Source organism: Mesocricetus auratus, unplaced genomic scaffold, assembly GCF_017639785.1.
Source record: "Mesocricetus auratus isolate SY011 unplaced genomic scaffold, BCM_Maur_2.0 Super-Scaffold_100015, whole genome shotgun sequence".
NCBI classification, from domain to species: Eukaryota; Metazoa; Chordata; class Mammalia; order Rodentia; family Cricetidae; genus Mesocricetus; species Mesocricetus auratus.
This window is the reverse complement of record NW_024429198.1, coordinates 15,703,544-15,726,649: the sequence shown is the minus strand read 5'-3', so window position 1 is coordinate 15,726,649 and position 23,106 is coordinate 15,703,544. Positions and strand designations below refer to the sequence as shown.

The window sequence follows — 23,106 nt, the reverse complement described above, 5'->3', positions numbered from 1 at the left end:
AGGATCTAACTGTTAACTTATATTTATTATGTTTGGCACAACATAGGTCAAGTAAATGTTAGTAGTCTTATGTGAACTGAAGCAATTTATATAAGCTTGTAGTTTTTTTTAAATTTGTAGCCAGTTTGCTTCTTTGGGTAGCAGTATTAACTTGCAAATGATAAGGAATGGGAGTATATTGTTCTTGTTTTCCTTTTCAAGTTTAAGTAGTATTACACACAGTGGCTTGTGTTCTTTTCAGACTGCCAGGGAAGCATGTCTCTAGAGCAAGCCAACATTCTCCTATCACCTATCGGGTTGGCCTTGTGTGATTCTCTGGGGCCAATTGCTTATAGCTGATCAGTAGGCTCTACCATTCCTGTCCTTCTTGGCTGGAGATGCCTCTCACTTAGGCACAGCTGCTGAGTACCCACCCATCCCTAACATTAGCCTTGTGTTCTGGGATAATTGGGCCAGGAGAGTAACAATTAAGATCTGAATCATTAGGTAACCAACATGATTACTTTTGTAATTAATTCTCATATTGAGACATCCTCATCTGTCCCAGGGTGATGACCGTTGATCCAAACTGAATTCCAACATACCAGTTCATGAGGTTGAAAATAAAAGCTTTCTCACTGTTCCTCAGAACAACAGCAGATTTCATCACGTGGAGCTAAGTAAGATCAGCTTCCAAGTAGACTTGCAGGGCTATGACTTAGGTGATGTGAAGTCATTTCAAGTCAGTTAGTGTCACTGCATTTGGATGCTGTAGTTTAGAATATGAGACCTACATCTCAAAGGAACATACTTTCTCCTCTCAGGCAAAGTTTATGTTATGGTAAAAATAGATACATAAAATCAGCTTCAAAGGGAACACCCTTCTTTGTCCTTCTAAGAGCCACAATGTTAACACTGCACATGACATGCTTACACATTTCACCCTTTTGTCTGTTCTTCACGTCTTCCCTATCCCTACATCCAAAAATGTCACCTAGAGTAATTCTGGTATGGAGGGACACGTATAACTCAAGAGTCCAGTGTGGAAATGTGAGAGATGAATTTTCTGCCCATTTCTTGAAGGAACTGGATCGAAACCATTTTGATTAATCACTTTTTCCATGCAAGGATCCAGTATTTCCTTGAACTATTTTTCAGAATTGATAGAGGGATTAAAGAAAAAGCATGAAATAAAAAGTACCAGGGAGAAAGGTACTGGTAGTATAAGAAGACAACCTTTAAACACACATGCTGGAGAGAGTTTTAAATCTAACAAGTATGCACTCCTTCTTCTAATAAAACTATGTCCTACACATGCCTATTGTCTATTTTGGAGAAATTAATAGTTCTAGCCACCTATATTAATGTAAATACCAATGTCTACAAAATTACTGTAACTTCACATATTCTGGCCTAATGTTCCTTAGGGAGTAACACATCATAATTTAACAACAGTAACTATCAAGTTGTTATGATGGCTTAGGCCTTGCAGTCACCTGCTGCTGAGCCTGACAGTCTGAAGCTGATTTCTGGGATCCACACAGTTGAAGGAGAGAACCAATTCCTTCAAGATTTTCCTCTGACTTTCACATACGTGTTGTGGAACTTGTGTCAGGACTCATGAGAATGCACACAGATGCATACACACAAAAAGAAAATTAAAGTTTAAACAGGACATTTAAGGGTGTAACTAGATTTCAACAAAGTTGTCCCTGAAGTTGTAAAAATTATGTTAGATAATGGGAAATTTTTTTCTTTTCTTTTTTTTTCTGACAACTTTCCTTATCTTTGTGGATTGCGAAGTCTACATTTGTAGAAGTTTTGTAATTTTCCCTGAATACCAGCTGGTTTCTTGAATGTTTGCATTGTCTTTTCATGGTGTTTCAATGTTTTTAGGAACATAAGTGAGGGGATTTGTAGAACTAACCAAATCTTCCTGGCACATACTTATATAATGAAAATCTATGGGGCTGGAGATATGGTTCAATGGTTAAGATCACTAGCTGCTTTTCTAGAGGACCTAGATTTGGTTCCTGGTATGCAGGTGGTGATTCACAATCACTTATAACTCTACTCCCAGATGATTTGATGCACTTTTCTAGCCTAAATCTACAGCAGAAACACATGTGGTGCATATGAGTCTATGAAGGCAAATCACTCAAGCAATTAAATAAATACTTTTTAAAAATCTGCATTTGTACAAATTACACTTCTGAATGGACCAGGAACCATTACTGAATACAAGACAGTAAAAATGTAGTTCTAATAAGAGAAGTTTAATGAACTCATGATAGCATATATAAATGTCATTAAGGATAACTGTGGTGATATATTGTTTATAATCTAATAAGGTTTGACTAAAGATCAGAATGCAAAAGTAGCCAGTCATACAGGCCAGGCAGTAGTGGCTACACCATTAATCTCAACACTCAGGAAACAGAGACAAATGGAGCTCTGTGAGTTCAAGGCCACCATGAGCTACATTAGAGTGAATCAGTCTAAAAGTAAAAGCTCTTTATCCTAGAACTTGGGATGACGTGCCATTGATCCCAGATCTAGAGAGGAATATAAGGTGGGATGAGGCAGATGATCAGTCTGAGGATTTATGGAGACAGGATTACCCATTTCTGTCTGAGGTAGAGGAAAGAGCTAGTAACTGGCTGCATTGCTTTTCTGATCTTCAGGCAAACTTTATTAGATCATAAACAATATATCCCCATAGATAATTGATACAAACTAAATGTATTAGTTTTTCTATCAGTAGAACTTTAGAGAATAGAAGAAAGGAAGGAAACTTTCAGGTCTATTGTAGGTATTTTCACAGCTGTTGCTTATAGGAGTTAAGGAATAGAAGTGAAGGTGCCATGGTGAATGCATAAAGTAGAGTCTAGGTTTTTCTTTGACAGCATGATAGCCATTCTGCTATCTATGATGTAGGACCTTATTTAATGAAATCTTGTTGACAAAATCAAACTGAACCCATGCCTGATGTAAATGGAAAATTTATAAAACATTGGGATACCTCACCTATGATCTTAAGAGGTGATGTGTTGCCAGATCTTGGTTATGTTTTCTGCATCCCATTACTTTTCATTCTTTATGGATTTTATAAAAAAATCAAGCAAACAGTCCTGCTCCACATTCTGCATGTTCTTGGTAGCCTAAAATGGAAGGCTGGGTTCAAGCTCTTTGTAAAATCTGACAAGAAAGGAAGGGCAAAGAGCAGTTTGCTCAAAGGAATTGTGATTTCTCAAGAGTTTTCTCAGGAGGAGTCTTACCTTGCAGATGATAAGAGTTCAGAGAAGGAAAACAAGAATATTCTTTCCAAAATAAACAAAGAGCACCTGGGGAGTCTTCATCCATAGCCAGGGGACACATTGACTGCTTGAGGTATAACAATCTAGCCAAAGGTCTTCTGTCATCATAAAAGTATCATTTGATGGAGATAGAATGCAATTTTATTATCCTAGTAGTAGGCATTTGAGGGACCAAGGGTCTCCAATAAAAGTTGCTTCTATCTTTCTGGTAAACAGAGGTTTTTCTTAGCTTGAAATTATTAGAAACCCTTGGAGACAAGGTTGAGACTGGGGTCAGGGACAAAAACAAAAATGACTGTAATGGAGAGATGTTGAAAGATTACAAAAAGAAGGCCAGGGAAATATGAGAACTTGTGTCATGCAGTTCATGTAATAAAGATAAAGTCCACAGCCATTTTATGACTTCTATAAATCTGATATTGTGCTAAGCATATTTATTGGGCACAGTCATCATACAACATTCTAAAAGGTGGAAAGTATTATCTGCGAGATGCAAAAGGAAAGAGGAGAGGACATTCAAAATGGAAGGAAAACAGCTAGAGAAAGAAGAGTCATGTATACTGGAGCCAAACTGAAATTTCAGGCTGTTAAAATAAAAGAAAAACATAGTTTTCAGCCACTGACTGAGCCATTAGCCCTTGAAGATTTTGTTCATAGCTCTGGATATTCAACCACATGAAAAACAATTATTTTTCTTAGAGAAACTGTTTTTTAGTAGAAACTATATCTATGTCTTTCATAGTTTCTTTCATTTGATTATTTTAAAAACTTGAGAGCACAGTAATATGCTTTATGTATTAAAAATGCACACAACCAAGAAATCCTGTAACTTTAGTTTAATTACCACAAAAAGTTATTCACAGAAAGATTTATATTTTTTTCATAGTCTTGTGAAAAATGCAGAACATGTTTTACTTTCTCTTTCCCTTCTTCCCAGACATAGGTGATGATGAGGGAACAAAAACCAAAAGATGAAGTGCTCAGTTTTTTGTCTCACAATATGGCATTTGCGCACACATGTGCATGTGCGCGCACACACACACACACATACACATACACATACACACACACAAGTATGCACACACATTCCTGTACAGATAAGCCAGCATTATATAATTAGTAATGATAGCACGAGTCTGTAAGCATCTTAAACACAAAGTCTAAAACCAGAAGTCCAGTGATGTAAAAAAAAATTAACAAACAAAAATACAAGGCACCACATGGCCTATTATAAATAACTGGAACCTTAGTGGAAGCCATGTCTATGCACACATGTGGATACATGTGTTTTTTGTGTGTGGCATGTCTCTGTGTGCATTTCTGTGTTTGTATATGTTAATGTGTGTGAATGTGGTATGTGTTATGCGTGTGGATGTAGGTATGCATGTAGTGTATGTGTGTGGATTTATATTCTTTTATGTCTGAGAGAAAAATGAAGTTTTTTCTACTTGTACCTAGCATAATATATTCCCAGTGGCATTGGTTATAATGGGCACATACTGCCAACATGAATACATGTTAGTTCTTTGAATTAAAAAATCTCCTAGCTGCAGAGGCAATTGAGAAATGTATCCAAACATGCAACGTGGGATTAAAGCAACTCCTGAAGCATCCCCAGTTTCACTGCAGTTCCCCATCCCCCTCTCTAGTGCTGCTTCTGGTCTCTCTGCTCCAAGGTATGTTACCCTGAGTTTAGCAAGCTTATGTAGCCCTGGAAGAATTCCTTACTCCCTTTAAATATTTCATGTGATGAACATTGCTTTTTTTTCTCAATTAATTTCAATGCAGTTCCAACTTCTCAACATCTAGACAACCCTGTAAACATGGACCAAGGTCAGATATTCATAGGAAACTCCTCAATCTTTTATGCTCCAGTCTTCTATATTCATAGTTCAGATGAAGGATGATGGAGAATAGGAGATCTGCAAGAAGACACTTGTTGTGAAGGCTTTTCTATAGCGTTATTTCTGTCCCTTTTCTGCTTCATCTTATCTTGGAGTTTATTGATTTTATGAAGGTCATGTATTGGAAAAAGGATGTTATGCTATTTTGTTATCTAGAACTATATTTTTATCATCTGTTTCCTAAAATACTACTGAGCTGTAAAAAGTTTGGGTCAGTAATTTAACTCCTGTCTCCACTTTTCCAAAGGTGATCTAGTCACTCTTCGCAAAAACAAACAAACAAACAAAAACCAAAACAACAACAACAAAAACACTTTTAAAATTTACAAAGTCTCTCAACAAGTATGGATTCTTTCTGGTTTACAATTTGAATGCAATTTCCTAAAATTCTTAGGTGCTTCATCATTTAGTTTCCTATAGATCTGTTTCCAGTCAGCTTGAAAACTAAGAAAGATTTCTTGTGGGCCTCTTGAAAATTGGTGGGAAAAATTCATTTACCAAAAAAATGCATAAAGTGAATATCATCTCTCTCACAGTAAAATCAATCTCAATCTTCAGCTTTAATATCATGATAACTTACCTCTAATTACAACAAAGTTCCCAGGGATACATTAAATTACCTATAATTCCTGTATTTAATGTGTCCATACACAGACACACACATTCACATACATTGTGACATAAAGGTACAGAGGAGCACATCATGTCACACACACACACCAAACACACTCATACACGAATCACATCACTACCATCATTAAGGCTCACTAAAAATCTTCCTTCTATAACTCTTTCTCTACCCACAAAGTTAACATTCATAAGGTTACGACTTAAGAAAGTTTTATAAGCCAGGCAGTGGTGGCGCACGCCTTTAAACCCAGCACTCCGGAGGCAGAGGCATGTTCTCTTTGCAACCTCAGGACTCTGGGAGGTTGATGATAGAACAGGTATTGACCTCCCTTACTGGGGCATCTAGAAATGAAAAGTCTAAAATCTCAAGCCCAAATAAACTTCTTTTCACTGTGAATTGTGGCATTTGCACTAGGAAGTAAACTAATGCATACGTCAGTGTCTAATGACTTTAAAGCAGAAGAAGTAAAGAGGCACTACTTTCCAAATTCCACTGAAATCAAGTGGAGTGAAGAGTCTCTCAATACGTTCAGAAGGCACTGTGTTACAGTGAGTGACACTGTGTTACAGTGAGTGATAGAGCACTATGTGATGTTAATCCAGAATCTATTTGTCTGGAATGGATTAGAGCATTGCAGTGTAGTGAAATGTTATATGCCTGAAATTCCTGATGGTGGGTAACAGAGCAAATTTTCATGGGAGGATCACTAGAGAGAGAGAGGAGACGGGGGGGGAGGAAGGAAGGGAGAGAGAAGGAAATGGAGAAAGATCAAATTATTGAGAACATAGAGTATATGGAGGCTGTATATAATTTTCTGGGTAAGTACATTCATATGAAAGAAACAGTGCATCTTATTTACTGCTCTGCTAAGTATCATAGAATTCCATTCTTCATACCCATCAGAAGATACTTAATAACTAATATTAAACTTTATGTGATCTTAAGAAGTCCAGTAACCAGACTCCAGGTTCCTGAAAATTACAGGAATCTTCCCAAGGCATACCCAGCCAAAAATGGAATGAATCAATTCAGTAAGCAAAACATTTCAATCCTTCTGCATCTCTCACCTCAAATCATCACATTCCCTGAATAAAGTATCACTACAAAAACAGTGAAAGTCAAAGGCAAGAGTCACTGAGTCACAAATGTTAGGACACAGGAGCCGTCATAGAAATTATAGTGAGATAGACACAGAAGGCAGTGGTCATGGCTTCTATCTTTAAACTGTTCAAGACATGGATAACATAAACTATCAGCTTGACACACATTGTGCTACTTAATGGAATCAGTGTGATATTTTTATCTCTACATACAAAAGCACTTTGTGATTAAATTTGGACAGGGCACCCCATTTCTGTCCCTTAACTCACAGTATAGTTTTCACAGTTTTCTTCTCTGAAATATTTTTAAAAAACAAAATGTCTCACCATCCAGGAAGGAAAAATATTCCTGATGTCAAATGATACTTCTTACCATAAACAACAACAACAACAAAAAAACGAGATACCCAACTAGTGTGATTTTTTTCCATAATAAACTATTACCCTGCTATGTTTATAGTTTGTTCCTCCTTAGACAGTAGTCACAATATTTATCTTTGCATTATGTTCCTCCCTGCTTTTCAGATGTTTGCCTTTAGGGGCACTGATAAAACACACACACATACACAAAGCCATTATATTTTGTGGGCCTGCATTAAAAATCACATCTCTTCCTGACAAGCTATTTAAAATGTCATTTGTGCCTTGTGAAGGCTTTAGAAAAATCCAGAGACCTAGACCCAGGTGACCCAAACTATGTTTCTGCAAGGATTGCAATTTCCTTTTGAGGATTAAGGTTATAGGGAAGATTGCTTCTAAATATCTGTGAGAGAAATTCGTTCCAGAATTAATGCTGTTGTTTGCTATATATTGATTTTTGGAGTATTTCACCTAAGGCTATGTAAAAGACAACAAATAAAATGAACTTTAATTATGGCAATATTAAATGTAACTGTGTCATCATTTCCTAAGCATGGAAGGTAAACATGCATCCATTAAAGTTGTGCTGTTAGTTACTAATTCCCAAGTAAGCCACTTTCTATTTTTTCTTCCAACAATTATATTTTCCTAAGGATCATAAATGCTAATAATTAGAAAAATGTAATTCTATGATAATAAATATTGCCAAGGTATGAAATTAGAAACCACAAAATGGAATTTTGAAGATAGTGGGCTTGTGACTTAAAATATTCATGTTCATTGATTACAAATGGACAAGAACTGCTATTCTGTTATTGCACAGATAGGAACTAATTGTAATAAGTAACCTTTACTCAATGCGTGTGAAGAATTTCTACTGCTTGCTTAACGACATATCTATACAGTCTTTAAGATAGATATGATGTTTTACATTTAACAAACCGGATTTAGTGGTTATGAAAGTAGGGAAAGTTTTGAATTAGTCTATTTATTACCACCTTCTAATTTTTATGACATTGTATAGAGATGACATAGGGGCTTAACATTTTTCTTTTACATAGCAGTGATTAAATTGTCAAAATAATAAAAACAGATGTTGTCTTATGAAAAAATGACTTCATTATTGAGAATAAACTTAGATTATATTTTCACCTAGTATTGTCTCTATATGTCCCTGGGAGCATAGTTTCAGCAAGCAATTTACAGCATCTTCATCGAAACACCCAGCTCTTAGTATTACTGAACAGTACAATGGTTTCTGTGACTCGTATAGAAATAGAATAACATCTACTATGAAAACTTACAAGATGATCATTCCAATCATATCTGATCATTAAGGGTCTTACAAAGTAAAAAGTCAAAGTAATATGACAGGTAAAGTTTTAAAGTAAAAAAGAAAGATGCCGCCCATGCCTGGGTCAACGTTCGATGAAGATTAGGCAAGAGTGGAGGGAACAGTCATCAGACCTGCACCCAGAGGATTTCAAACAGATGTTTGTTGCCTACTAAAGGAGAGGGCAAGCCACACAGGAAGCCTCAAGATAAGGATAAATTTTACATATTTACATTTGTGTTTATAGAAATCAATTTCCAGCAATCTTGGGCTTTCTTTTATGGGGGACAGAAATGTAGTAAAGTGATCATATAGGGAGTTATAAGTGTATGGTGACAGGAGATATGGAGAGGTGAGGATACAAATCTGTGATTACTAGATGCATAGGTATGAGCAGAGCTAATGGAAAATATGCTGGCTGGGTTTATAACTTGACACACCAGGTAGAGTAAATTCTGTGTTGGTTACTCCAAGTTAAAAAGAAAGAGAAGAAAGGAAGAAAGATTAGGAAGTGAAACAGAAAGACATGTTGACCCTGCCAGTTCTTGCCCTACCTCATTCCTGCATTTGACAGTCCTCATTCCTTCCTTTACAAGAGTTTTTAATAGACAATAGACTCTGTTCTGGGCTTTGGCTTTGTATCAGTTGGCCAGAGTATATTGTGTTCTTCTCAGAGCTCATGGTCACATGGGAGAAACCATCAATAGCTAGTGTTTAGTAAAAGTGAGATTAAACTGTAGGACAGTGTCAGATTTTAGATGAAATGATAAACACCTTGGTGAAGAAGTAAGCTGACATATACATTTTCAGTGAAAATCAACAATGACATTAAGAGCTACATAGAAGCCTTAAGACACTTTTCCAGTTACTCTTTGTTCACTTTCTTACTACCACTCAGAGATGAGAACAAACACCTGTCAAACCTAATAAACCTGTGGCCTAGGAAAACCAGACAAATCATATGACAATCGCTAGACTGCACCTTATTATTTTACTTGTGCTTTGGACTCCCACCAACAATGGAGGAGTGAGGGTTCCCCTTTCTCCACATCCTCTCCAGCACAGACTGTCATTGGTGTTTTTTATTTTAGTCATTCTGCCTGTTGCAAGATTGTATCTCCGAGTTGTTTTGATTTGTATTTCCCTAATAGCTAAGGATATTGAGCACTCTTATATGTCTCTCAGAAACTTTAGATTCCTCTTTTAAGAATTCAAACTGATGGCTGACAGGCCAGGAGTGAACTGATCCAGACTCCCTGAATGTTGTCGATCTCAGTGTCTGTGCTCGTGGAATTATGTTCATGAAGTGATCTCCTGTACCAGTTTGTTCAAGGGTAACTCCCACTTTCTCTTATAAAAGGTTCAGTGTGGCTGGATTTATGTTGAGGTCTTTAATCCATTTGGGATTAAGTTTGTGCATGGTGATAGATACAGATCTATCTTCAATCTTCTACGTGTCTGCATCCAGTTATGCCAGCACCATTTGTTAAGGATGCTTTCTTTTTTCCATTGGATACTTTTAGCTTTTCTGTCAAAATCACATGTTCATAGATGTGTGGGTTAATAGCCGGGTCTTCGGTTCCATTCCATTGGTCTACCTGTCTATTTTTGTGTCAATACCAAATGATTTTCATTACTATAGCTCTATCATAGAGCTTGAAGTCAGGGATGGTAATGCCAGCAGAATTCCTTTATTGTACAGGATTGTTTTTGCTATCCTGAGTTTTTTTGTTTTTCCATATAAATTTGAGTATTGTTCTTTCAAGGCCTTTGAAGAATCATGCTGGTATTTTGATGGAGATTGCATTGAATTTGTAGATTACTTTTGTCAAGATTGCCATCATCACCTCTTTAACTACCGTGGGGTAGTGAATCAAGACTGAAAATGTTAGAGCCATGTACCTCCTCTCCCAGAAGTCCTACCTTTCCTGAAGAGGATGTTAAAAGTCTAAGATCTTGAACAGGAAGATGAGTTAGTTTATAAAGGTTCTTGTAGTAAAGCTTAAAAACCCAAGACTTGAGTTGGGTCTGTGTCTATATGGTAGAAGGAGAGAATGACTTTATTCCTGTTTCCTTCTAACCAGGAAAACTACCCTGATACATGTGAATACTCACACAGACATATGTAAACACATGTGCACACACACACAGACACAAGCACACAAATATATTAGTGTAAAGAAACTTAAAACAAAGAAATGCATTATCTGAAGCCATGACACCGAAATCCTAAAAAGAAACCTCAGAGAAATTCCATGCCCCCTTGTGTTTTATATTTGCTTGTTGACAGAAACACAGCTTTACATTTCTGTATAGGCATCACCTGGGAATAACAAAAATCCCAGACACTCGGCCACATTTATATGCAAACTGACTTTATCATGTCTTTAAACTTGCTTCATCAATTTTTCCTCCATCTACTAAATTAGGAAAAGGGGGAAAAAACCCAAGAATCTGCTGCTACAATTCACTATAATTTTCCACATAGAGAATCCTAAGAATATGTGGCTTGGAATATGGAAAACAATATATTTCATTGATGAAAATGGATTTCTAGGACTGAGTATGTTTCTTGTAGATAGCTAAGTAGATAGAACCCAACAAAGAATATCTTGGTCAGAATTATTATTAGAATATTTAAACCCTATATAAAAACTGTACTTCGAGGCAGTAGATTCTACTTGAAATGAAGGGCTTTCCCCCCAGAATCATCAAACTATACTCTATATGCAGATAACCAGAAAACTCAGCCAATGTAAATACTTCACATGTGAACAAGGACTCAATGTTATAGGCTCCTGAGTATGATCTGCGCTCATGTTATACCATACAGAAAATAGTACCTATACATGCATTTTGATATAACACTAGTTTGACTGTTGAAGCTTTTCCTATGCTGTAATCTGGTCAGTGGTAGAATAAAAACAGTCAAAAAGGAACTCTAGGTTTTAAAGATTTCAATTCTTTCAGTGTTCTTCAGAAAGAATCAAAATAAAGGATTCAATTGCTACTTTAGTCCACTGTCCAAAGGAGGAAGTTTTCTCTAAATAGACTCCTAGATTACATTTCTTTATGGCACATTCAATCACCAGCAGAAATCCAATGAAAGACATTGTATTTTCATGAGATGCAAAGGTTCTGCTCTGAGTACAATGTGAAGAACCAGATCCTGGAGAGTATGTCCATGGTGTTTATTACTGCCAGAAAGACAAAGCAATAATCTCTCCTAGATCACTCAAGTAAAGGATGAACACCAATGTTCACATTGTCATCATTTTCAGAATACCTGACAGATTATGAGTGAGGTAGATTAGTTATCTCCTTTATGTGTCACATCAGATCTACAGGAGAAATAATATAATTATATCCATTTGGAAGAACAGAAAAACAAAGCTGAGCTACCTTATCTGATTTGTTTGAGGTTACAGAGCAAATGCAGGTTTTGTTCAAGGTGACCTGTGGAACATACACCTGAGATGTACCCTACCTACTGGTTAGAAGGATGATAGTTATGTACGTTGCTAAGTAAATTATAATATTTTAACTTGTAAAGCAAAAATGTTTTCCCAATTTGAATTGGGGGACTTAATTTGCACCAATAATGAATAAAAAAGGAGAAAGTTGGTAAATGTCTCAGTATTTTATGGCATATATATTATGATGAAAAGAATACCAGAGCCTTGCTGCTACTCCTCAGGGGAGCACTCTTATTCCTGTGTGAGCCTTTATAGTTAATGAAAAATTCAATCCTTTTGTTGGTGGTGATGGTAGTGGTTAAAGGTGACTTTTTTCTTTCTTAACTATATTAAATATGCAGCTTATATATGATATTTCCAGACTGCCATCTTTGTAACTCTCAAGTTTACCTCAGGTCACTCAAATCAAAACAATCACAAAGCAATTTTTCAATTTTTATTTAACACAAACAGTTCAGATACCCAGTATCTCCCCTGAGAATATCTTTTATCTAATGGTTTTCATGTAAGGCCAACGTGATAAGTAGCCATTTTTGCAATGACTGAGAAACTGGGAAACTGGTCACATGTATTTCTGATCTAAAATATCAAGGCCAACTAGTCTTGGTCTAAGTAACTGTATACTGTCACCTGCTTTTCCTGTAATACTAGTCTTTACTTGCCATACTCATACTTTAGAAATAAATTAATAGATTTATTTACTAGTTTTCTCTCAGGTTTCAAAATTTAGGATGGAACAAAAAATTACCAATCAATAAAGCAAATATAATTAAAATTCTGCTTACAGATATAGATTACCTGTGTGTGTATGTGTGCATGTGTGTGTTTGTAATATGTATACACATTCTTGATTGTCTATCTAACGTTGTTGGACCTTGTTTTACAATATCTAGTTTACAATCTGTTTCAAGAGATTATTTTTAAGTTATTCTGTTTTAGTTATTGCCTAAGTATATGTATGCATGTATGTATGTATACCATATTCATATAGGTGCTAAAGGTGGGAAATGAATCCACTGAAACTTGAATTACAGAAATATGTGAGCCATTTGTCATTGATGTAGGGAAACAAATCTGCTTTCCTTTCAAGAGGAGTAAATTCTCTTATCTGTTAATCCATTTTTTCTATGCTCTAAAATCTAGTTTTTAGTTTTTAACAGATAACTGTAACAAAAGATATTAATACACATCATAGTTGTGAATATAACTTACACGTGCAATTTCAGGACAACCTTGGATTTGGCAGTGAATTACATTAAGTTTTCCAGCTTAATATTATTTTTTTGGTATCTCTCCATTTTTTTCAAATAATATTGCATTTATTTTTGTATAGAAAACACGGGTATTGCTAAAATATATACATATGAGAATATTTACACAAGTTAATTAACAGCAAATAAACTTTGCTAAATTAAAATATATTAATTGCTATCATTCTTATTTGAATTCACATCTCACATTCATTTCCAAATAGTAATTTTTCTATAATGCCTAATATTGTACTTGTCTTTGGTGTGAACGTGAATACCCTTAGCTTTTTTTAATCTCAGTTTGCTAAAAGTGACTTTGGATTTGAATCATTATGCATGTTTATGTGTTTGTGTGTATGTGAGGGTGTGATATTAAGGACTCACGCATATTAGGCAAATGTTCTACCAGTGAGCTTTAGTTCAAGTCTAAATTTCATGAAGTTTTAACAGTTCTTTACATTTAAGACTGCTTTATTCTATGTAAATGTGGCCCATAAAATATCTTCTGATGTTGCAGAAGAATAAATTATAATCAAGTGGATCTAAATTGAGAATATATGTTGTTCTTAGGTGTATAGTGACATGTGGCAACAATATACTAAGTTAGAGAAAAGTAAAACCTACATTCTACATAAAATAAATAGCTAAATTTCCTTTAAATATTTTACATTCATTTTGTGTGTGTGTGTGCACATGCACGCATATCCACACATCAATGTGTGTGCTACAGAGCACATGTGGAGCTGAGAAGATAATTTGCAAGAATATTTTCTCTCATTATACCATTTGGGCCATTTTAATTACACTTACATTCCTAGTCTTGGTGGCATATACTTTTTTTCATGCATAGTCATCTAGAAGATGTGAACTACTCATTTCCAATTGCTCACAAGACTTTCTCCATTCCCTCATATTAAGAAAATATCAAGATCCATAGTAGAAGCCTTTCGTTTTTATGTTTACATAAATACAATAGAACACGAAATAGTTATTCTTTGATGGTCATATACTTCATTGGTCATAATCCGTAAAAGTTCATTGGGTCTGAGCTTACCATCAGCTTGAACTTGGTACATGGGATAGTCTATAATGCAGAACTGATACTAGCAATAAGAAAATGATGTAATATCAAACTTAGTTTGCTTATTTACCTCTTTATCTAGTTTCCTTAACAGAGCAGAGAAGAATAAGGCTAGCCTGGGTAATGACTACAGTGAACACAATTTTTCACAGTTATCTTTAAATCTTGGAGAAGTAGATATCTCAGTTCAATAGAAATAGAAAATTATGTTCAGGTATTGGCTGAAAACACAGACAACTAGCAAAAACACAAGCCTATAATCCTTCTGCAAACATTTTATTCCTGTGTAGGAAGCAATAGCCACAGCACTGGCTTGAACAGCTCCCATGGGAATTACAGAAGGATAGAGAATTAATAGTGTTCTTACATCTTTGTAAGACTTCCTATCCCAAGACACCTATGGAGAGAAAGTTGAGTCAACATTTGGGAAATATGACTATTCACTTTAATAACACATTTGGGATACTAATGCAAATATATTCACAATGCATTTACATATTTTGTTTGCAGTTTAGTATTCATATTAGGTACTGAAATTTAGTTCAAAAAGTATTGCAACAGCATACAACTGTATTTTAAGTAGTGTATTTAATTACGTAAAAAACTGATTTTATAGTAATTGACCCACACAATTACAAGTACACAGTCACTATTCTCCTGTGATAGGAGAAATAATCAATAGATCCTCTGTAAATTTAATAAACAGATACTTTATCTTGATTACACTGACCATAGCACAGTAATGATACTTCAGGTTATATTTACATGTGCAAACAAAAGAGGAAGGTGAAAAGTTTACATAATTCAAGTTAACATTGCAAAAAGTTTTACCATGATCAGTCTAGGTACCTTTGAAAAATTGGTAAGAGGAGGAGGTACAGAAGAAATAAAATGAACTGTTTTACTGAACTGAAAGTAGGTAGATAATTGCCCTAAACTATATGTGACCTGTTAACCTAACCTCAATTCACTATAGGTGGATTACAAAAATAACCTCAGAAATAACATACTTAAGAGTTGAGATTTCAACATATAACCTTAAATTACCTTCCTTAAAATAAACATTTCAGATAGCATTATTTGGTTTTCAAAACTCACCTAATAAGAGAATTCCATCTATCTTCTATAAGGACTATACATTATACAAATAGAATATTCTTTCGCTTAATATCTCTGAAAAGTTTATCAGACACGGTTAACATTTAAATTTCAATTCCTAAATGCACACTTTTAAACTCTCAGAAATTCAGTCCTGCATCATTACACCTAACGTAAGTACGGGGACTTTGTTGAAGTAGAGACTTACACAGAATCTCACAAATTATTTGCCCCAAGAAAATTTCAGAGTAAAATTTTACCTCTGACATGAAGGAACAAAGTCAAGCAAAATCAAGCTACCTTGGCACCCTGCAGGTCTCTAAACAGATTACTAAGGAAGCAAGAGAAGAAGTCATCCCCCTTTTCACATAACCTTTCATTTTCTTTTGATGAAAAGCAGAGCTATCAGATTTGATAAGAATATCTCCGGGGGAACCTGGGGTGGGGGGGGGGGAAGAATACCTCCGAAATGTCATCATCCCCAAATACAGCCTGGTATCCAGGACACTTGCTTGTGAAACTGAGCCTTGCCCTGCCATAGACAGCCACTTACTGCAGTGCAGAATGTCAGCGCAGACAGTAAGAACTTTCCGTGCAGAGGATTCCGTGAGATGCAGCCAGTCAGGCGCAGCAGCACTTACCTTAATTGAAATACTCTCAGTGATCAAGTGAGAAATCCGTCAGATCAACCGTGAAACGGTAGTGAGATCGAAGTTTTCAATCAACACCCACAGAGTGGCAGCGTGCTGTGCTCCTTTGCCTCTGTTTATGCCAAAATCCTCGCTGTCTGAAGGGAGAAAAAGATCAGCTGAAATCCTTAGAGATTCCCAGTGAGTAAATGAGGACGGAGCGGTGTTTTCTAGCGGGAGTTTCTCTATGAGCCTGCACTGTTTGCAGGCTCCCTAACTGCCGTGATGGACGCCTGTCAGGTCCCTGGAGCCGGGCAGTATTCATTGACCTGATTAGCAAGCAATGCTCCCTGCGTGCAGGCAAAGCATGCCATGCGGAGTGGTTGTGGGTCTCCTGGGAATCAGAAAAGGAACCGAGGCCACTTGGGAAACAGGTCTTTTCCAGCCTGATGGATAAACTACAACTATGACTATAATTTATAGGGTGATTAGCCACAGTGTTAGCCATTGCAGGACTTCAGAAGATCAGCTTTCTCCAGCCGATTTTGTAAGATGCATTCGTTTTGGATATAAGGCGCAGAGAGACAATTACTAGACTGATCGGGCTGATTTGTAAGCCAAGCCTAAAGCTGAAACATGTTTAAAGCAATGTGATAAAAGAGATAGCTGGATTTGCCTTTGCCCCTAGCCTGCTACATATATCAACCTTTGTCTAACTAAAATGACTTTAAAGGTTTATTACAGCCCTCCAGAGGGCAACTCTCTGACTTGTAGAAAGGCAGTATTAATGCTAAATAAGCATATCTGGTAGTTTTGTACAGACACCAGCATACAAACCAAAGCATGCAAATCAGAGCAATGCTCCTGTACTTTTTCAAATAGTATTTTTATATTAACATCACATTTACAAAAGAAAGGTTTATGTTGTTACCCAGAGTAACAACAGAAGTCTATTAGACACCTAACAGAGACATTGTTTCTATCACCTGTAAATGCTGAATGAAATAAACAGCAACAATGGTATTTGTACCCAAGGGAATAAATACCAAGGACTGTTTAAGTGTAGTGAAGTACATTTACCTACCTGCTGTTCCTCATCCATCATCCACCCTTTCACCCACTTTCTCAGTAGGTATCCTCCACTGTCTCCCATCCAAAGTTACTTGGTCTCTGGAAATACCTAATGCTGTGGAAAAGGTCACAGAACTGAATGTTGAAGCCCCAAATGGTTAATTTTTGACAGCTCTCACTTTTGCATGGAGAAAATTATGCAAATAACATAAAAAGAACAGATGAAAAAAGTCATTTGCATGTCTTGAGGGTGAGAAAATTCTCTTGCCAGAGAGGAAACTGACGACTGTCCTCTCACAGCAATACTGTGTGACATATACAGCATGTCGTCTCCATGTAGGTCTCAACTGGGACATATGGTGTCCCCTTGGTATGTAGGGTATGCGTGTGACCCAGAGAGATGGGGGAGGGGGCTTCTTGCTTTGTAGTACTCACGTGTGTTTGAGAAGACTCCCAAGTCCAAATAACAAAATGTCCAAAACACACAGTAATTGTTTTGTTTGCCTTGTACACAGCAAATAAATTTTGTTTTGATTTGTCTCATTTAAAGGTCTAACTCGGTGGTGAAACTTCTTGGTCACTAGAAAACCCAAGGATGGAACTGAATTGATGTGCATGGGGCTGTGCTCTCCCTGGGAGAAGGCACAGTTTCCTAGGGAGAGGTCGCAGAGCAAGGGGCTGCTCCTACCTCCCATGAAGAGGTCTGGTGCTCCCTCAACTGGTGGAGGGTGAGAGCTGAAAGTGAAACAACTTGATCGATTCAAGTCAGGATGAGGAAGCAAGTTTTGCCACTCTGAAGCAGGAAGCACATTATCCAATTATAGACAGGCAGTGGAGGGCTCCAGCAGAAACCAGGCTCCTTAAATCGAAATTAATGCACCCAGCTCATAAATAGCAAACAGGAACTACACCTGCTAATTTCTTCACAGAGCATTCCAGCTAGGTTGTCCAGGGCACTTACAAGTGACACTTGGTTATGTTTCGTGTCTCTGATGTGTAGGCGGTGTTCATGCAATTAGAGCACTCTGCATGTATTATTGATCAGAGTCTGGCATAGAGCACCTTTGCTTAAATAGTAGCCTCTTTTTAAAAGTTTTTAAAGCCTTAACACTGTACTTGTTTTCCTGAAAACCGTCCCCCAGCAATTACCTTTAAAAAGGAAGGTAGGTGTATCAGAAACTAGCTTCTTGCTGGAGATGTGTCACAGAAGAAAATAACACTGCTGGTCCTTCCACATTCTAAGACTTTTCATTCCCCACCCAGTAAGACCTTTTACTAACCCATTTCTGCAGACAGTGTATCTTCAGTATATATTAATCTATGCCAGACTCTAAATGCGTTTATGTGACAAAGAGAGCAAGCAGAATTTTGTAAGAAGTATATGAAGAGTTAAGTGAAGCGACAGTACCAGGCGTCTTAACTAGGGTTTCTATTGCTGTGGTCAAACACCGTGGCCAAAAAGCAAGTTGGGAAGAAAGGGTTTATTGATGTTCATATTGAATAAAGTCAGGCTAAGAAGTCAAGCAGGGCTGGACCCTGGAGGTAGGAGCTGATACAGACGCCGTGGAGGGGAGCTGCTGGCTTGCTCAGTCTGCTTTCTTATAGAATCCAGGACCATCAGCCCAGGGATGGCACTACCCACCATGGGCTGGTCCTCCCCCATTTACCACTAATTGAGAAAACGTCTTAAAGCTGGTTCTCAAGGAGGCATTTCCTCTACTGTGTCTCCTTCCTTTCTGATGGCTCTAGCTTGTGTCAATTTAATACACAAAACTGCCAGGACGCTCAGTACAGCACATTAAATGCTTGCTTTATCCCATGTGTTCTCAATGAACTTCAGCTGTGGCTCTCATGTTTGACATATTGAGCTTTAACCTGTTAGCCACACTTCACCATCTTTTCGATATTTTTACCCAAATTATGTATGTATTGTGTGTTTTCAGGGTCACAGGACATCTTTCAGAAGTCAGTTACCTCATTGAACCATGTGGGTTCTGGGGATCTAACTTAAGCAGCTATACTTGATCTCACAGACCTTTACCAACAAGCTATCTTGTAGGCTCTCTTTCCAGTATTTTGTTAATTAAAACTTAGTAAACACAAATAAATTAATCAATGCTAAATAGAAAATAATAGAATTAAAACAGTTAACTGTAACTATAAAACTCCAGTGACTATAAAATTTCCAGTTCAGAAAACAAAAGTAAATCTTCAGCAGTGCTTGAGAGAGTGGCCGCTGTGCTACACGTGGGCAACAGAGTAGAGCTGGCCCTGAAGGTGTAGATGTCAGAGAGCTGACCCTGAAGTCATGAAAGCCAGAGACTGGTCCCTGTCCTTGCTCATAGCTACTAAATGTGAACTCGCTAAGGCTATGTAGGAGAGCTTACCCTGGTGGGGAGGACGGTGGAGATCTGGTGGGCTGACCAACTCTGCAACATACCAGGCCCAGAAACATGGGTCTGTGTTTGCCCACCCCAATATCCACCCCATCTGTGAACTGCTGGAGCAAGTGAAGGGAGCTGTCCTACAGACCCAAAGCATAGGATCTCCACAACACAGGGCAAGAGCAGGATAACCCAGAGGCAGTCCATTGAGGGCCAGCATTGATAGTGTAGCAAAAACTAGAGGCCTAGAATCAGACCAATGACTGTTTACAAAGAACATTTACAAGTAAAGATAATATGGACAAAAGTTTCCTGCGTGACTCACTATGTCATTCTACAACTTCCATTGTTTCCCACTTTAATTTTATCTGGTGGGTGTGGGGAAGCTGCAAGAGCATAGATCAGATACACAGGGACAGGAAATGAAAGGAATCTATATGCATGATGTGAAAGATACACAGAATAAGCAAAAATAATTTAAAAAAAGAAAACGAAAGTAAGTATACACTTCCAATGGGAAAGGAAAATTACATTGACATTGTTACATATGTTACTAAATAAACATTCCGTTGCAATACTTTTCTTTTTGTTGATATTGGTGGGTTTTTTGTTAGTTAGTTAGTTTTGTTTTGTTTTGTTTTCAGACAGGAGACAGGGTTTCTCTCTATAACATCCCTAGCTGTCCTGGAACTTGCTTTGTAGACCAGGATGTCCTCCAACTGATTGAGATCTTCCAACCTCTGCTTCCCAAATCCTGGGAATAAAGGTGTGCGCTGCCACCCCCTGCTAGTTTTGGTTTTAATATATTATGATATGTCAGGATATATCTCATTAGAAAAAAATTCAAAAATAAATGAGACTAAAAATAAACTACATCTAGAAAGCTCTAATGTTTTATGTAGCATGCAGTTCATCTTAAACAAAATGCACCTAATGTTCAGATGAAATCTTAGACAAGAGCACAGAAAGATGATAAAGAGCCAGAGAAACAGGGAGTCTGCTTTGAAACAGTGTCTTCAAGTTATGAAGGGAAGCCACATCTACCAAGTTATCAAGAGTATGACTGCTTAAACAAGACTGGAGCAAATGACAACACCAATAGTTGTACCCATATAGATGGGTTGGGGAGGGGTTTCAGAGGGCACCACTTCTAGATGAAGAGCTTCAGACAACTAAGCACTGCTGAGAGAGAGAGAGAGAGAGAGAGAGAGAGAGAGAGAGAGAGAGAGAAAGAAAGAGAGACAGAGACAGAGAGAGAGAGAAAGAGAGAGAAAGAGACAGACAGAGACAGAGAGAGACAGAGACAGAGACAGAGAGAAAAAGAGAGAGAGAGACAGAGAGACAGAGAGACAGAGAGAGAGAGAAAGAGAGAAAAAGAGACAGACAGAGACAGACAGAGAGAGAGACAGAGACAGAGAGAGGGAGAGAGAGAGACAGAGACACACACACACAGAGAGAGAGAGAGAGAGAGAGAGAGAGAGAGAGAGAGAGAATTCTCTAGGGTAAACCTCCTAATTGGTTAATTGGTTGTCCAGTACCAAGTGGTCAGACCTAAACACAAATCTTAACTGTAATACAAAATGGCTTCAGCAGGCTATGTATGTGTCTGTGTATGTGTTCAACTTTATATGTAAGAATAAAAATTAAATATTAAAGGGCCACGATTTGAGGAGTAGGACAGACACAGAAAAGGGGAAATGAAGTAACTGTAATAAATAAAAACAGTTAAAATTAAAAGCAAAATCATTTAGTTAGCTCATTAACATTGTCAAATATAGTGCTTGGGTTTAATAGAAAACTGGATGTTTCAAAAATGTTTGAAAGTATGTATTAACTAGACCAAATTTAGTATGATTTTTACTATCCAAGTTTTATCTAGAAGTCCCAAAACCACAATCGAATACAACCATCTCATCTTTCTTTGAAATTACCAGACATATTCATAAGATTTAAGAGAAATGTTGTGACCACAGTTTTAAAATATGTCTGATAAAAAAATTCTGTCTATAAACAAATGATGATCACTCAAATTAATTCAGTCTTTAAACTTTGCCAGTAAGTTTCTTACCTATTATCACATTTTATTCTTACAGGAATCTTAGAAGTAGGTTACCGTAAGTATTTTTATCATATTTCCATGACAAGAAAATGAGAAATAGGAAGGGTAAGTACTTGTCCTTTGGACTGTGCTATTTGGTGAGAAACCAATGGTCTCTTATCTCAGGGTTTCTACTGCTGAGACCAAACACAATGATCAAAAAGCATAAGTATTAGACTTATACTTCAAGACTACTGTTCAGCACAGAAGGAAGTCAGGACATGAACTCAAACAGGGCAGGAACCTGAAGGCAGGAGCTGATTGATGCAGAGGCCATGGAAGGAAGCTGCTTACTAGCTTGCTCCACATGATTTACTCAGTCTAATTTCTCATAGAACCCAGCAGCACCAGTCCATGGATGGCAATACCCACTATTGGCTGGGCCCTCCTCCAGTGATCACTAATTGAGAAAGTGCCTTATACCTACATTCCATGGAGGCATTTCCTCAACTGAAGCTTCTTCCTTTCTGATGAGTACAACTTGTGTCAAGTTGACACACAAAACTAGCTGATAAAACACACTTTCAGGAAAGTGTTATTCCTGCTGTCTAGTAAATACAATCATCTGCAACAAAATAGACCCCAAATGGGAATACACATTCAAATCTTCATTTGAAATATTAAAAAACATTACTACAAAGTACCAACTTATTTAGGTTTGTACCAGATAATATAAACAAGGACGGTCATTCAATGAAAGGAAAAATATCCTGGCCCAATAGGTGAGATGCACTTGATATGTCCTGGGATTTTTGCTTAGAATGATCACATACTTTGCCAGATACTGGGTATTTTTACTTACATTTGAAATATGCTAATATAATTTTCTGAAGGTGTGCTTAAAATTCATGTCTTAATTTTTAGTTTCCACATGACTTTATATTCAAAAAGTTGTTTCATTTTTATTTTTAAAAGGATTTACTTATTTATTATGCATACAACATTCTACTGGCATATGTGCCGACACAACAGAAGAGGGCACCACATCTTGTTATAGACGGTTGTGAGCCACCATGTGGTTGCTGGGAATTGAACTCAGGACCTCTGGAAGACCAGACAATGTTCTTAACCTCTGAGACATCTTTCCAGACCACACTGTAATTTTCTATGTGGATTTAATAATCACAAGGAAATACATTCCATAGCATTGGTGTTGTTTTAAGTGTAAAAACTAGACAAATACTGTAGTAGCTGATCATGCAGCATCAACAACAATCTAATACTATCACATAAATAGATTCTGATTACTGATTGGATTCTCAGAAGTTATTGCAATTTCTGCTCCAGTCTAATCCACGGAGGCTATGTTGCTGTACTTATAAACATTTAAGGGATATTTTTCACATTATTGAGTCTAGCTTCTCCTATGTACACTCAAGAAATCGAGAAATGATA

At 37.0% G+C, this 23,106-nt stretch overlaps 1 protein-coding gene across 2 annotated transcripts in view; it reads right to left on the bottom strand.

Annotated features, from left to right (window-relative positions):
• The window catches only part of Cdh12 (cadherin 12), a 937,606-nt gene that overhangs the window by 367,183 nt on the left and 547,317 nt on the right, over nucleotides 1-23,106 (bottom strand). For both annotated transcript variants that reach the window (XM_040757653.1, XM_040757654.1), the window contains one exon: nucleotides 16,171-16,316. The gene's annotated coding sequence lies outside the window, so the exon portion shown is untranslated. The remainder of the gene's footprint in view (nucleotides 1-16,170; nucleotides 16,317-23,106) is intronic.